Source organism: Microcaecilia unicolor, chromosome 6 (genome assembly GCF_901765095.1).
Source record: "Microcaecilia unicolor chromosome 6, aMicUni1.1, whole genome shotgun sequence".
Lineage (NCBI taxonomy): Eukaryota > Metazoa > Chordata > Amphibia > Gymnophiona > Siphonopidae > Microcaecilia > Microcaecilia unicolor.
Genome location: NC_044036.1, coordinates 336,254,116 through 336,270,579, shown reverse-complemented (window position 1 = coordinate 336,270,579; position 16,464 = coordinate 336,254,116).

Below are 16,464 nucleotides of genomic sequence, written 5' to 3'. Positions count from 1 at the left end.
GAAGTGATTAGGGGTTAAGTGTAGAAGGTGGACTTTCATAACTGGGTGGGTTGGTGAAGTGGATTAGTAGTATTAAGAAAAGATTTGAGAAAATTATCTCTATTGTAATAGCTAAGATAATATCTAGTAATTGAGAGTGCTATTTATCTAATGATCTTGATCATGTTACTCTGCTTCTCTATCTTGAACATTGGCGACCCCTCTGTGCTTGAATTCAGTTTACACTTTTGCTGCTTGTCTTTAAATCCTGTCTTCCCTCAGCCCTGGACTATCTATCCCTATGACTATCACTGATCATTTCTATAGCGCTACTAGATGTATGCAGCACTGTATACATTATATGCAGGTACTTTCTCTGTCCCTAGAGGGCAGCACTGTACACATTATATGCAGGTACTTTCTCTGTCCCTAGAGGGCAGCACTGTACACATTATATGCAGGTACTTTCTCTGTCCCTAGAGGGCCCACAATCTATGTTTTGGTACCTGGGGCAATGGAGGGTTAAGTGACTTACCCAAGCCACTGTTGTATCGCTCTCTTTGCTCTGCACCAGCTGGTCTCCCTTCAAGTTCCTCCACCATCTGTAGTTTGTCTTGACATAGCTCGTGCCACTGCCATAAGCTAATCTGGTCCTAAACTTTGGAACACCATACCTGCAGGTATTAGATCCAAACCTTCTTACGCCAAATTCAAATAGGCCATAAAAACACATCTTTTCAACCTGGTCTATCCTGCTCTCTCTTGATTCCTCTCGTTCCCTTCGACAGATTGTTTTGTCCTTTGTAAACCACCTTAAGGCCAGCTCTTGGCATAGGCGGTATATTTATTTATTTGTTACATTTGTACCCCACATTTTCCCACCTATTTGCAGGCTCAATGTGGCTTACATAGTATCGTGAGGCATTAGCCACCTCCGGTGATGAAACAAATACAGAATGATGTTATAGCCAGCGAGATAAATATATTACAGACACAGTAGGGAATCGTAGAGAAGAGGAGTTATATAGGAGTTCATTATAAGTTTTTATTTCTTTGTGTTGTTGGGTTAAGGCATTTAAGTTTGGTCAGTAGGGTATGCCTTTTTGAACAAGTTGGTCTTTAGTGATTTCCGGAAGTTGAGGTGGTCGTACGTTGTCTTTATGGCTCTTGGAAGTGCATTCCAGAGTTGTGTGCTTATATAGGAGAAACTGGATCCATAGATTGATTTCTATTTAAGTCCTTTGCAGTTAGGGTGGTGAAGATTTAAGTATGTGCGTGATGATCTGGTTGAGTTTCTGGTTGGCAGGTCTATGAGGTCATACATATACCCTGGGGCATCACCATAGATAATCTTGTGGACCAGGGTGCAGATTTTGAAAGTAATACATTCTTTGATTGGGAGCCAATGTAGTTTTTCTCGAAGGGCGCTTTCGAATCGCGATTTTCCAAATATAAGCCTGGCTGCTGTGTTTTGAGCAGTCTAACGCATGTAAGTAAAATAAATAAATACTATTTTAGGGATTGTCAAATATTTATTTATTGGGAGAAAGTTTTCTTTTAATTTCTGCTCATACAGATGTACAGAAAGACAAAATCAAGGGGCAGGAATATATCATATGACTTAGAGCCCCTCATGTTGAGGTGCATGCCAACATTTGTCATCCTGTGAAAGATCAGCCTTAAATATTTTATATGGGGTCCAGAGTGCCCTATGGATTAAAAAGTACAATGTTTGAGTGAGGCTGGTAGAAAGAGCGGGCCTGTTAACACAATGAAAATAATTTTACCATTCCGTGTCCGTACCAATCCAATTAGAATCCGTTTTCCAATATGTTTTTAAAGATGAACTAAGAGAAAACAATTTTATTTCTCATTTTCTTCTAAAGAATGAAGTAGAATGACCAAGTAGACTGGCCAAATTGCAATCTTTTTCTAGATTGGGAATCGGTTTAAAGTGTGATATATTAGGGAGACCTTTTTTTCATACTGTGTTGTAATTGTATCCAATTATAAAATTGTGTGGCAGGAAGGTTGTAGTTAACCATTAAAAATTGAAAAGATAGAAATGAATCCTCAATAATAATTTTATTTATGGACCATATTCCAAGTTGACACCAAGATTGCCAGTGGTAGGATTTTATTGTCTATAATTATTTTGGTGTTATGCCAAATGGGTGTAGTCATAGATTTCCGACAATGTGTAGGCAAGGTCTTATCTAAAGCAAGTAAAGCAATGAGTGTAGATCTTACGGGTTCTATATCAGGCAAAATAGTTGAGAGTTTAGTGTAAGGCAGACGTTTAAGAGGTATAAAGAAATGCCTTTTATATCAGGAGCCAATCAGGACTGTATGATTGGTCAGTTTGATTAGATAACCATTGGGCTTCATAACGTAAAAGACTAGCAAGGTGGTAGGTATAAAAATCGGGGAATCCAACACCTCCATCTGCTTTAAAAGCTTTGAGAGTCATTAATGCTAGATATATAGTAAGTTTTTTTTTAAAATCTTATTTTAAAAAATGCATTGGTAACATACTAGTATAGAAATAGTTTTGTACCGCACCTTCAAAGTTCACTCTCATGGATCTTCCTCCACCCCCATCCCCTTATCTGTTGGTGTTCCCCAGGGATCGGTCCTTGGACCCCTTCTCTTCTCAATCTACACCTCTTCCCTGGGCTCCCTGATCTCATCTCATGGTTTCCAGTATCATCTCTATGCTGATGACACCCAACTGTATCTCTCCACACCAGACATCACCGCGGAGACCCAGGCAAAGGTATCGGCCTGCTTATCCGACATTGCTGCCTGGATGTCCAACCGCCACCTGAAACTGAACATGTCCAAGACCGAGCTTATCGTCTTTCCACCAAAACCTACTTCTCCTCTTCCTCCACTCTCTATCTCAGTTGATAACACCCTCATCCTCCCCGTCTCATCTGCCCGCAACCTCTGAGTCATCTTTGACTCCTCTCTCTCCTTCTCTGCGCATATCCAGCAGATAGCCAAGACCTGTCGCTTCTTCCTCTTTAACATCAGCAAAATTCGCCCTTTCCTCTCTGAACACACCACCTGAACTCTCGTCCACGCTCTCATTACCTCTCGCCTGGACTACTGCAACTTACTCCTCACCGGCCTTCCACTTAGCCATCTATCCCCCCTTCAATCTGTTCAGGACTCTGCTGCACGTCTCATATTCCGCCAGAACCAATATACTCATATCACCCCTCTCTTCAGGTCACTTCACTGGCTTCCGATCAGATACCGCATTCAATTCAAGCTTCTCCTTCTTACCTACAAATGCACTCAGTCTGCTGCCCCTCACTATCTTTCTACCCTCATCTCCCCTTACGTTCCCGCCCGTAACCTCCGTTCACAGGATAAATCCCTCCTCTCAGTACCCTTCTCCACCACCGCCAACTCCAGGCTCCGCTCATTCTGCCTCGCCTCACCCTATGCTTGGAACAACCTTCCTGAACCCTTACGCCAAGCCCCCTCCCTGCCCGTCTTCAAGTCTTTGCTTAAAGCCCATCTCTTCAATGCTGCGTTCGGCACCTAACCCTTACCGTTCAGTGAATCCAGACTGCCCCAATTTGACTGCCCCTATCGGACCGACCGTTCACTTGTCTATTAGATTGTAAGCTCTTTGAGCAGGGACTGTCTCTCTTTGTAAATTGTACAGCGCTGCGTAACCCTAGTAGCGCTCTAGAAATGTTAAGTAGTAGTAGTAGTAGTTTTGATCCTACCCCCGAATCAACCTTGTGATGTGGGATATAGCCTAGGAAGGGATATATAGAACACAAAATGGGAGATAGATTGCTATGAAAGATACAGTAAAATTCAACCATGTACCTGTCTGGTCCAGGTGTCTTGTTGCTAGCCAGAGATTTAATGGATGAGGTTATTTCTTCAACTTCAGTTGATGCACCAACAGAATCATTTTGTACATGGGAAAGGACTGGATGAGGCAGGCTTTCTATGAGGCTATTCATAGCATCTGTAGGATTTGCACATGAAGTGTTGACTTAAGTGTTGATAATAGGTGACAAAAGCTCCAGAAATATCTTTATCCATGGTAGCTATGTGATCATTATCCAAATATATAGTTGATATATGATGTCTTTATTGTCTATAAATCTGGCAAGTAATCTACCAGCTTTAGTTTTCTTGTGATTAGCTTGCTAGATACATCGTTTATTGCATTCTTATTTAAGTCGAATCAGAGACATAAGTATATCGTGGAGTTTAGTAACAATTTGAAGTTATTCCAGTTCGTTAATTTATATTTTCTAGTTGAATTTGCATAGATTCCTGTTTTCTTCCAGGCAGTGAAGCTTAATATTTTACTTCTAAGACAAGCTTTGAAGGCTTCCCAGGTGGTAGTTGGTGAAAGATCTATATTATCATGCCATATGTAGAAATTTGTTATAAAGTTAACAATTTTTTGGGATGAAAGCTGAATCCTCAAGGAATTTATTTTTAAATCTTCATATGTGCTTCAGTTTACTGTAGTCAATCTGTATGTTAAGATGGATCATTGCATGATCAGTAATTTAAAAGTCAGTGGTTTGAGTTATTAAGGATTTAGAGAGAAGAAAAGTGTATTCTCAAGTATGATGATGTGGAACAGAATAAAATGAGTTTGACCAATAGGGTGTTGAAGGCGCCATCTCCTGGATTCTACATATGGCTCTGAGATGCATTTCCAAATTTGGGTGCATGCAGCTTAATTGAATAACAAGCCAATTAGTGCTAACTGGCACCCTAACAAGCAATTAGTACTAATTGAATTTAATTATCAGTTAGATGTGTAAAAATTGGTGTAAGTCCAAAATGGGGGCATGGAAATGGGAGGTTCATAGGCAGATCTTGGGTGTTCTTAGAATTTAGGTGCTTAGTTATAGAATAAGGGGATAATTGCCTAATTTAGGTGTGAGGATTTGTACCATGTTTCAGTTGGTGGAAATGCCGCGGTGCGATTCCCGGGCATAAGCAGTATTCTATAAATCGTGTGGTTTATAGATTAGTGCTGAGCGTAATTTTTTGGGGCGTTGATTTTTTTTTTAGGTGCCATATATAGAATGAGCCGGTACGTCAAGCTCCATCTCTGACCATCTTCAAATCTCAGCTAAAAGCCCACCTTTTTGATGCTGCTTTTAACTCCTAACCCTTAGTCACTTGTTCAGAACCCTTATTTTATCATCCTCACTTTAATATTCCCTTATCTCTTGTTTGTCATGTTTGTCTGTCCTAATTAGATTGTAAGCTCTGTGGAGCAGGGACTGTCTCTTCGTGTTCAAGTGTACAGCGCTGTGTACGTCTAGTAGCGCTTTAGAAATGATAAGTAGTAATAGTAGTAGTCTTTAGGATTCCAGAATCTTGCTATTCTTTGGGTTCTGGAATGTTGCTACTCTTTAGGATTCCGCACAGAATCTTGCTACTCTTTCAGATTCCGGAATCTTGCTACCATTTGTCCTTATGCCTTATTTGTCCTGTTTGTCTGTCCTAATTAGATTGTAAGCTCTGTGGAGCAGGGACTGTCTCTTCGTGTTCAAGTGTACAGCGCTGTGTACGTCTAGTAGCGCTTTAGAAATGATAAGTAGTAATAGTAGTAGTCTTTAGGATTCCAGAATCTTGCTATTCTTTGGGTTCTGGAATGTTGCTACTCTTTAGGATTCCGCACAGAATCTTGCTACTCTTTCAGATTCCGGAATCTTGCTACCATTTGTCCTTATGCCTTATTTGTCCTGTTTGTCTGTCCTAATTAGATTGTAAGCTCTGTGGAGCAGGGACTGTCTCTTCGTGTTCAAGTGTACAGCGCTGTGTACGTCTAGTAGCGCTTTAGAAATGATAAGTAGTAATAGTAGTAGTCTTTAGGATTCCAGAATCTTGCTATTCTTTGGGTTCTGGAATGTTGCTACTCTTTAGGATTCCGCACAGAATCTTGCTACTCTTTCAGATTCCGGAATCTTGCTACCATTTGTCCTTATGCCTTATTTGTCCTGTTTGTCTGTCCTAATTAGATTGTAAGCTCTGTCGAGCAGGGACTGGTTCTTCATGTTCAAGTGTACAGCGCTGCGTACGTCTAGTAGCACTATAGAAATGATTAGTAGTAGTAGTATATATCCAGAAGACCTAATGCTTGGATGGTTGCAAGACACTCCTTTTCCATATCCAAAGTAACATTGAAAACTCCAGCCAACAAGATTGGTACAGTACTATCTACTATAATAAAATTCACCCTCAACGTTCTGAGGACACTGACGTCAGTGAAGCCAAGCCCTGACTTCCTTCAAAAAGGTTCGAAGGTTCGTGGTGGTGAAGCCACCAAAATCGCTCCGGGCCCCGCCCTTGAGGGCGGAGCAATGGCAGAACAACGAACGGGTTGGCAGGGAGGGTGGGAAATCGCTCCGGGCCCCGCCCTCGCGTCAAACGTCATGACGTTGGGGGCGGAGCAATGGCAGAACAACGAAGGGGTTGGCCAGGGAGGGAGGGGGGGTTCCCGACGAAAACCTTGCTAGCGCCCGTTTCATTTACTCTGAAACGGGCCTCTTTTACTAGTATGCTAATAAAACCTCTCTGATTTGATGTATGAAGTTGGGTGAATCAATATTGACTGTATTAACATTCGTTATAGAAAATTTTATAGGACCGAGCTGTTGCATTAAGATCAAACTCCTTTTCTAGAATGAGCAGGTGGATAAATTGAGTGACTAATCCACGGAGAATTTAACGTCATACAATTAGAGTCTGCTAAGTGAATCTCTTGCAATAGTAATATGTCAAGATGACATTTTTTGTAAGCATAATTTTAAAGATTTTGGGGGGTTTAGTTGGATGGTTCATTCCATGGGGCTATATTGCAAAAAGATGACGTCAAACCATATTAAGATAAAGTTTAAATAAAAAAAGTATGCCCATTAGTAGTGTTTCCGTATTCACAAGGCATATAATAGTGTAATTAGTGAAGGGAGTACATCAGACAGATATTCAATACGCTCAGTCATTAGTAGTGTTCAGCATTGGAAATGCATGACATCTCAATAGAATTAAAAAAAAAAAAAAAAGCCACTGACCAAATCTTTCCATTCCAGCATTTAAATCCCTCCTATATCAACTAAAGAATCAAAGCGGGTTACATAACACAAAACAATTAATAATCCCTTATCAACACATATAAATATAATGGCTTTCAAAAAAGCTTTCTTATAAAGTAGATCCAAATTGTTTGTTAAAAAGATGAGTCTTCAAACTTTTATGTAATGATAAATATATATTTCCGTTATCAGAATCAGTGGCATTCCAGTAGCCATTTCAAGCATTTGGAAACTTAAATGTCTCTCAGTCTTTATGGGGTCCTTTTACCAAGCTGCAGGAAATCGGGCCCTGCGTTAGCGGCGGGGGACATTTCCCCCATGTACGGGGAAAAAGGGCCCTTTTTAACACAGCGGGTAAAAAAGCCCCAGACACACATGGCCACAGGGTGTAAGAGAACTCTTACCGCACGGCCATGTGTCAGGGAGCCCTTACCGCCACCCATTGAGGTGGCAAGTTGGTAACTGGGCAGTGCGTCCCGATGTCAGATTACCATCGGGTTATCGGCATGCAAGCTATTTCCAAATAATATATGTAGTTAAATTAAATATTGTATACTTACCAAGAACTTCAGAGTTAAGTTACCATGATAACAAGTTCAAGACTCATTCATATATAAAAGGTGAGAGTAGGAGATCCCGTTATGGGGTAATATTTATGAGTAGTTATCCCATTTTCATTTGCATGATCCATTCACGCATAACTTCAGGCTCTTTATACGTAATTTTCATTTTTGCAGGTACATTGGTCCGAAACGAGGTCTCGAAACTTTCAAATCCTGCCTGAGAGTTAGAAATGCTTTTCCTTTTCATAGCGGTGGTTTTTGCTAGGTCTGGTAGAATGAGTATTTTCTTGCCATGATGCAATAGAAAAGGCTTATCTTTTGCAGCGATGAGGATTTGAAGGGCCTGTGTGGGTATTGTAGGATTTTGGCTACCAAAGGTCTGAGGAGTGTGACGCATTAGCTAATTGGAGCGAAGGTTACCTGGATCGAAGGCAAAGGCAGGTGCTAAAGGCCATTAGTGATAGAATAGCGCCTGTGTTTGCCAGCGCCTGATGAACAGAGCCAGCGAGCGCGTATAAATAATGAGCTAACCGGCTCTGAATGCTAATTGCATGTAAATGCATGCTAAACGGGAATTAATATTCCTCCCCAATGTTCAGCGGGCAGCATGACAAACAAGAGCACCACTCCTGCGGTACTACTACTGCTTATCATTTCTATAGCACTACTGGATTTACGCAGCGCTGTACACTTGAACATGAAGAGACAGTCCCTGCTCGACAGAGCTTACAATCTAATTAGGACAGACAAACAGGACAAATAAGGGATAAGGACAAAGAGTAGCAAGATTCCAGAATCTGAAAGAGTAGCAAGATTCTGTGCGGAATCCTAAAGAGTAGCAACATTCCGGAACCCAAAGAATAGCAAGATTCCGGAATCCTAAAGACTACTACTACAACTTATTTCTATAGTGCTTCTAGATGTACGTAGCACTGTACATTGGACGTGAAGAGACAGTCCCGGCTCAACAGAGCTTACAATCTAATTAGGACAGACAAACAGGACAAACAAGATATAAGGGAATTACTGAGGTGGGAATGATAAAATATGGGTACTGAACAAGTAAGTAAGGGTTAGGAGTTAAAAGCAGCCTCAAAAAGGTGGGCTTTTGGCCTAGATTTGAAGACGGCTCCAGCTCAGAGCTGGCATTAGGGGTTGCCAGGGATTTGGGGAAGAATGTGGAGACCCTGTCTAGCATGTATTTGCATGCTTCCAGGCACCCCACCCCCCAAACACACAATGCCTGGAGGTCTGCTGGATCTCTAGACCCCCCCCCTATTTCCCACACAAAATCCCCCCCCCCCCACCAATAGGAATTAAAAAACAAACAAAAATAACCTTGTGCACCCTTAGTAGCCACCCACCTGGGGGCAGGCCTTGTGGTCTAGTGCCCTTCCAGACCCCAACACCAGGCCCTCTCGATCCCCCATACCTTGAAACAGGAGGAGGGAATACCACTCCCTCCTTCTGCTAGCTAGCGCCACCTCAAAATGGTGGTGCCCTGCCTGGTGCATCCAGGGATGTTTTAGGTGGGGCTTCACTACCATAAATGGGGGTTTCTCCCTTATAGGGTAGTGAAGCCCCACCTAGTACATCCCAGGATGCACCAGGCAGGGCGTTGCCATTTTGAGGTGGTGTTTGCAGGAGTTGGGAGGTATTGCTACACCCTCCTCCTGTTTCAAGGTATGGGGTGGTTGGGGGTCTGAGTAGGCAGTAGACCACCAGGCCAGCCCCTGGGTAGGGGGGCCTAGTAGGGGGGTCCCACTGGACCACTAGGTGGTTTTAATTTTTAGTGGGGGGGGGGGGGGGGGATTTTATACATGGGGGTTGCGGGTCTGGAGGTCCATTGGACCCCCAGGCCCTTGTGTTGGGGGGCTCGGCCTTAGGTTTTACAGGTCCGGGCTTTTTTTTTATTTTGTTTGACAGCCTGGACCTGTCAAACCTCTTCTGCAGGAAACTTGTGCCTGAGTGCATGCCCAGGCACAATCCCCCCCCCCCCCCCGCAGAAATCCCCTAATGATCAGCACTAATAATGCGCATAAATTTGCATGTTATTAGTGTTGGTCATAGGGAAATTAATTCCCCACGCTGTTCTGGCGGTATTTTTCCCCACGCTATTCAGAACAGCACGGGGAACTGATCATCAGGGTCTTAGGCCTTTAATGGCATCAGCATTGGATCCCACTTCCGTCATGCGTTTCTCTAAGGTCTCGGCGTACAATTGAGAAGCTGCAAGTTTAGCCTGTATTTCCACAATCTCCTTTCTCATGTCACGGGATAATTCAATATGTGAGTAAAGAGAGTCCTTAATAGATTTAAGTTCAGATATTACCATGTCTCCAGTATTCCCGGAAGTTCTAGATCCGCCTGGTTTGTCAGGAGAAAGTAAGTTGGATTTGTGGCATTTGAGACCGGAGGCCAAATTTAAATTGATTTTCAGCTTTCATAGACTTCATTATAAAAAAAAATATAGAAAAAGAACACCAACTAGGATGACAAGGTGACTTGCTGCGAGGATAATCTGGGCAGAAAAGAGAGAGCTCCAGGCTTAAGCTGTCCCTGAGCAGAACCAGAAGCCTATGAGCAGATTTTTAAAGGTAAATTCCAGGCATCCGGTGCCCAGCGCACCCCAGGGAGTCAGCGGCAAAGGAAAAGGGTATTTGTGACCTGGAGTGGCTGTGGTCAGACACGATGCTGGGCTCGATGGACCTTCTTGGTCTCCCCCAGTATGACACGTAAATATTCCTGGTAATATTCATTCAAACTGCAGACATCTGATCTGCTAAACGCTTTTCACAAATTTTTTTTGCAGCATAATACTTTCTCTACTAGCCCGGTGAACAAAATAACCACATGCCAAAAGGATGCTAGGGAGAACAGCACAAGAGTGAATATGATACGCTAGGAAATTTTGCAATGGGATAATAGTTTTAAAAACAGCATTTTTCTGTTTCTTATCTGTATGCAGATCTGTACCACAAGGCGTCAGAGCTTTACAGGGTTGCTAAGTAGTGCTATAAATGAATGTTTTCAGAAGCTCTACTTGCAGTGTCCATAGCCCAGAGCCTCCCAAAAAACTGCTTTTGGGATCATAATCTGGAGGGGTTCTCCATAGAGAGGTCATTAGCCCATGCCTCTGGGGTTCACTCATTGAAAAACTACAAAGACCAGGGGACACTCAGTGAAATTGCATGGAAATACTTTTAAAACAGAGGCTATAGTTAAGCGCTGGAACTCGTTGCCGGAGGATGTGGTAACAGCGGGTATCTGGGTTTAAAAAAGGTTTGGACAAGTTCCTGGAGGAAAAATCCATAGTCTGTTATTGAGATGGTAATCCACCTAAGTGGATGAACACAAACTCCCACGTAAAAACAACAGTACAGAAAAAAGAGAGTGGGAAATGGACCAATGACTCCAGGACAACGGGAAATGAAATGCCAAGGAACCACTTTATTGAGATGGACATGGGGGAGGCCACTGCTTTGCCTGGGGTTGGTAGCATGGAATGGTGCTACTAATTGGATTTTTTTGCCAGGTACTTGTGACCAGGATTGACCACTGTTGGAAACAGGGTACTGGGCTAGATGGACCACTGGTCTGACCCAGTGTGGCTATTATGTGTTCTAGCCAGTCTGGTTTTCAAGCTATCCATAATGAATATGCATGAGATCTGTATGCAATTGAGACAGTGCATGCAAATCTCTCTCATGCATATTCATTATAGGTATCCTGAAAACCAGACTGGTTAGGGAATACACCAGGAGCGGCTTCAGAAACACTGCTGTAGATAATATGGTTTGACTGTCGTAACAGCTCACATCCCAAGGCGTTCTGTGTATTAGTTCCTAGGAACACCAGAAATAAAACGGCACAAATTAAACAGAACATCTGGAAGCATTTAAGTTGATTTTACAACCCATTGGTAAGGGGGTAGATTTGCACAGAGTTTACAGACTTAGGGACGTGGGAGGTTTTGCAAAATTTGAAGCAAAAGAGAAACCTTTTTTTTTCCTTCTAAAGCATTTTTAAAAACTCCTGTTAATATTTAGTTAGATCCTGTAGACATTAATGTTCAGGGAAAAAGGTTAAAAACATTTTTTATTGAGTAGATACGTTTGTGGAAATTTAGTTTGAAATGTTATTCTTATTTTAATTTTTATTATAATTGCTGGACGCTTTGGTCTGCTCTCTTGATTATGTGATCTGACGGGAACTGCTGAGGTAATAGTGAACTATGTAAGATCCAGCTATTGTAAGAAAATATAAGACTGCACCAGACGTACTGAAAAAAGAGAGAAGCAGAGCGAAGTGTAAATCTTTCCTGGGAAATACTATCTCTAGGGAAGTTTGGAGAGGTGCAGTAATTTTCTCTCATGCAAAAACATTTCCATAAGGCTTATGTCGGAGCCAGTCGCTGATTAAGAGGAGACTTTAATTGCCTTATTTGAAAGCTGGGACTCTGATTCCAAGAAATGTGCATTAACGCAGGCACCTCTTCGCTTTCCTTAAGTGTCAGTAAATCTGGGCATCGCATGCACATATCTTCAGCGTTACATCTGGCCTATGGAACCTCACGTGGGCCTTCTAGCGTTAATTACTGATGCGGTGGCATAAAGGAAACCCAACAGACCCAGGGAGCTGGTTTCTACAATACCTTTCACTGGGATTTTAGAAATCGGCTACATTACGAAATAAATCGGTGAGAAAATCTTCCCAAGGAGACCGGGAGCACGATATAACAGCTCCATGTGTGTACTATAGGAATAGACTAATCTAGTGCTTGGCAGTTCTGTGTCTTTCTTTCTTTTTTTTCTTTTTTTTCCCCTATTACTACTACTACTATTTAGCATTTCTATAGCGCTACAAAGCGTACGCAGCGCTGCACAAACATAGAAGAAAGACAGTCCCTGCTCAAAGAGCTATGTAATAAAAGTGAGCCAAGTATAGGACAATCAAGCCATTGTGACATCACTGATGAGGTTGGCTCTTATTGGTGGCCTGAGGCATTATGACATCACAATATTAGCTCTGGTTACAAGAGACTACTACTACTACTATTTAGCATTTCTATAGCGCTACAAGGCATACGCAGCGCTGCACAAACATAGAAGAAAGACAGTCCCTGCTCAAAGAGCTATGTAATAAAAGTGAGCCAAGTATAGGACAATCAAGCCATTGTGACATCACTGATGAGGTTGGCTCTTATTGGTGGCCTGAGGCATTATGACATCACAATATTAGCTCTGGTTACAAGAGACTACTACTACTACTACTACTACTATTTAGCATTTCTATAGCGCTACAAGGCATACGCAGCGCTGCACAAACATAGAAGAAAGACAGTCCCTGCTCAGAAACATGAAAATATTAGAAATGTCTGGCATATCTTATCCTTGCCCGCAAGTGTCATTTAAAGTGGGAATGTTGTTCTATAAAATTCCAGCTCCTGCTGCCTGGAAATTGATTTTTTTTCGGTCGGTTATGGCATACAGGTCCAGAAATAGCAGGACCTAAAGGAGCCTGTGTGTGGGTTTTATAAGTCAGTGCCTCCGACCATTGACATAAATTAATCTCCCTCAGTTCCTCAGAAAACGGAATATAGCCTGTAATAACTTTGGGTGCGGTTTATCCAAATAAACGTGGACAGTTAGCATGGAGAGTTTCTACCACGCCACATGCAACAGTAAGTTGCTTTGTGAGGCTTCCTGGATTTATACCGTTAACTGGAAATACGTTTTTCCTCTCTTTCCCCCACCTTTCATTTTCCTATGTGCATCTACCTACTGTCACTGGGAGGGGTTTTATAGATCTTTGGCATTTGCTCAGGAACTTCAAAAGTCCATGAGGTGCTCCATCACTCGCTACTCGCTGGCTGACTGTTCACTGTGATTTAGCTGAAGGTCTACTATCTTAGGGGCCCTTTTACTAAGGTGCAGCGAAAAAATGGCTTGCGGTAGCATAGGCGCGGGTTTTGGGTACGTGCAGAATCATTTTTCAGCGCACCTGTAAAAAAAAAAATGCCTTTTTACTACTTAGCATTTCTAGAGCGCTACTAGGGTTATGCAGCGCTGTACAAATTAACAAAGAAGGACAGTCCCTGCCTGCTCAAAGGAGCTTACAATTTTTAAAATGTTTTGCTGAAAATGGACGTGCGGCAATGTCAAACTTGGCGGGCATCCATTTTGGGCCTGCGACCATACCGCCAGTCATTGACCTAGTGCTAAAGTCTCACGCGGTAACCGGGCGGTAATGACCTACGTGCGCCAAATGCCACTTGGTGCGTGCCTGTTACGCGCGGCCGAAAATAAGAATTATTTCTCGGCTGCGCGAATCAGCCGTGCGCCAAAAATGAAATTACCGCAAGAGCTGGGCAGTAACTCCATCTTGGCACATGTTGGGCATGCATAGAGCCTTAAGCGGCTTAGTAAAAAGGTCCCTCAATTCAAAAGAAACTTTGCTCATTCTATGCTAATCTCTAAGGGAGTGATAGGGAGAGTAGATGGCATGGATGGGTAGACTGGATAGGCTATATATGGTCTTTATGCCTACATTTTTCTCACTTTTTTTTTTTTTTTAATGTTTCAGTGCAATAGTCCTTAATCTTCATTTCCCCAACTGTAAAGGTCTAAAATACAAATTAATGCACGCATCAACCTTTTCCTATATGAGCACGCAATTCTGGAACGCATTGCCAGGCAATCTAAAAGTGACCTATGAACTGACCAACTTCCGTAAACTACTAAAGACCCATCTCTTCGACAAGACCTACTATAATAAAACTCACCCTCAATGTTCTGAGGACACTGACGTCAGTGAAGCCAAGCCCTGACTTCCTTCAAAAAGGTTCAAAGGTTCGTGGTGGTGAAGCCACCAAAATCGCTCCAGGCCCCGCCCTCGAGGGTGGAGCAATGGCAGAACAATGAAGGGGTTGGCAGGGAGGGAGGCGGGGGTGGGGGGGGGAAATCGCTCCGGGCCCCGCCCTCGCGTCAAACGTCATGACGGGGGCGGAGCAATGGCAGAACAACGAAGGGGTTGGCCAGGGAGGGGGGGGGGGGGTGGTGTTGGCGACGAAAACCTTGCTAGCGCCCGTTTCATTTGCTCTGAAATGGGCCTCTTTTACTAGTATACCATAAAGATCAAACCATGTGAAACTCCCACATATATCCAGTAATGTTAATAATACCTTCTATTATATTACTATCATGGATTCCATTACCATGCAATCCAACATCCTTCTGTAACACTAAATGTCTATTCTCTTATCATTACCACTATCCATGATGTATTGTAAGCCACATTGCACCTGCAAAGAGGTGGGAAAATGTGGGATACAAATGCAATAAATAAATAAATAAATAAATAAATATTCTGTGTGTTCATATGGCCAGTTCAAATACTATAAGTTGATATCTATTTTATTTATTTATTGTAGCATTTGTATCCTACATTTTCCCACCTATTTGCAGGCTCAATGTGGCTTACATAGTACTGTATTGGCGATCGCCAGTTCCGGTATAACAATTACAAAGTGAGTAATGGTATAATAAGGTTCATGTGTACAAGACACAATAGTGAATCGTAGAGAGGGGTTTCGCTTGTGTTGCAGGGTTTAGGTATTTAGGTTGGGTCGCTAGGGTATGCCTTTTCGAATAGATATAATTTTTAGTGATTTCCGGAAGTTTAGGTGGTCATACATTGTTTTCTTGGCTTTAGGTAATGCGCTACGTTACTTTCCTGATCATCTAAGAACAAGATTATGATTCCTGCATGGACACTGCACCTGACTGGATATAATAAATAGAAAATCCAAGAAGTAGGGATGGACCAAAGAGTCTTCGCAGCTTGGAGTCAATAAAAATAACTTTATTCAGCACCACAAGTGTATGACCCGAGTTGAGTTGTTTTGGCAGCAAGTGTTACTTCACATCAAAGTTGGTTTTAGATTATCCATTATATTACTCTGCACCCATATTTTGTGATTTACAACAGCGAGTGTCAGACCCCTGAAGCAGACAGCTGTTCCGTCGAAACACGGCCCCGTGTCAGGTCATACACTTGTGTGGTACTGAATAAAGTTATTTTTATTGACTCAGACTGTGAAGACTCTTTGGTCCACCCCTACTTGGATTTTCTGTTTGGATATAATAAATGACATCAGACAGTTGCAAGTGACGTGACCACATCACACCATTTTTGCAAAAACTTAATTGGCTACCAGTACAATACAGGACTAAAAACTCTGTCTGATCTTCAAGGCCCTGAAAGGAAATGGCCCCGAGTATCTGAAGGATAATCCTCCACACACCGCCAAGGACACTAAGGTCCTCCCAAGGACTTCTACTAACTGCACCCTCTCCAAAAGACATTACCAAGTATCTGAAGAATAGGATGATCCTCCACACACCGCCAAGGACACTAAGGTCCTCCCAAAGACTTTCACTAACTACACCATCTCCAAAAGACACTACACGATGTGATACCCACAAGCGAGCCTTCTCCGGAGTATCCCCCACACTCTGGAATGCATTGCCTGAAAGGCTCCGCTTAACACAAGACTATCTCTACTTCAGGAAGCAGGTGAAAGCTTGGCTCTTCAACCAAGTCTTTAACGGAAGAAGTAACTAACTTGTTAGTCTCACTCACACACACACACAAGGATTGACTCGGGCTTCACATACTGCAGCGGGATGTTTATCCACTCCTACCCTAGCTGAGATAATATTTAACGTGCAACTTTCTTCAAATCAATCACCTTACTTTCTAATTCTTCCTACTTTTCTTACTCATCTATATGTTACATCTTTGCTTTACCCTTCACTACCAATTAT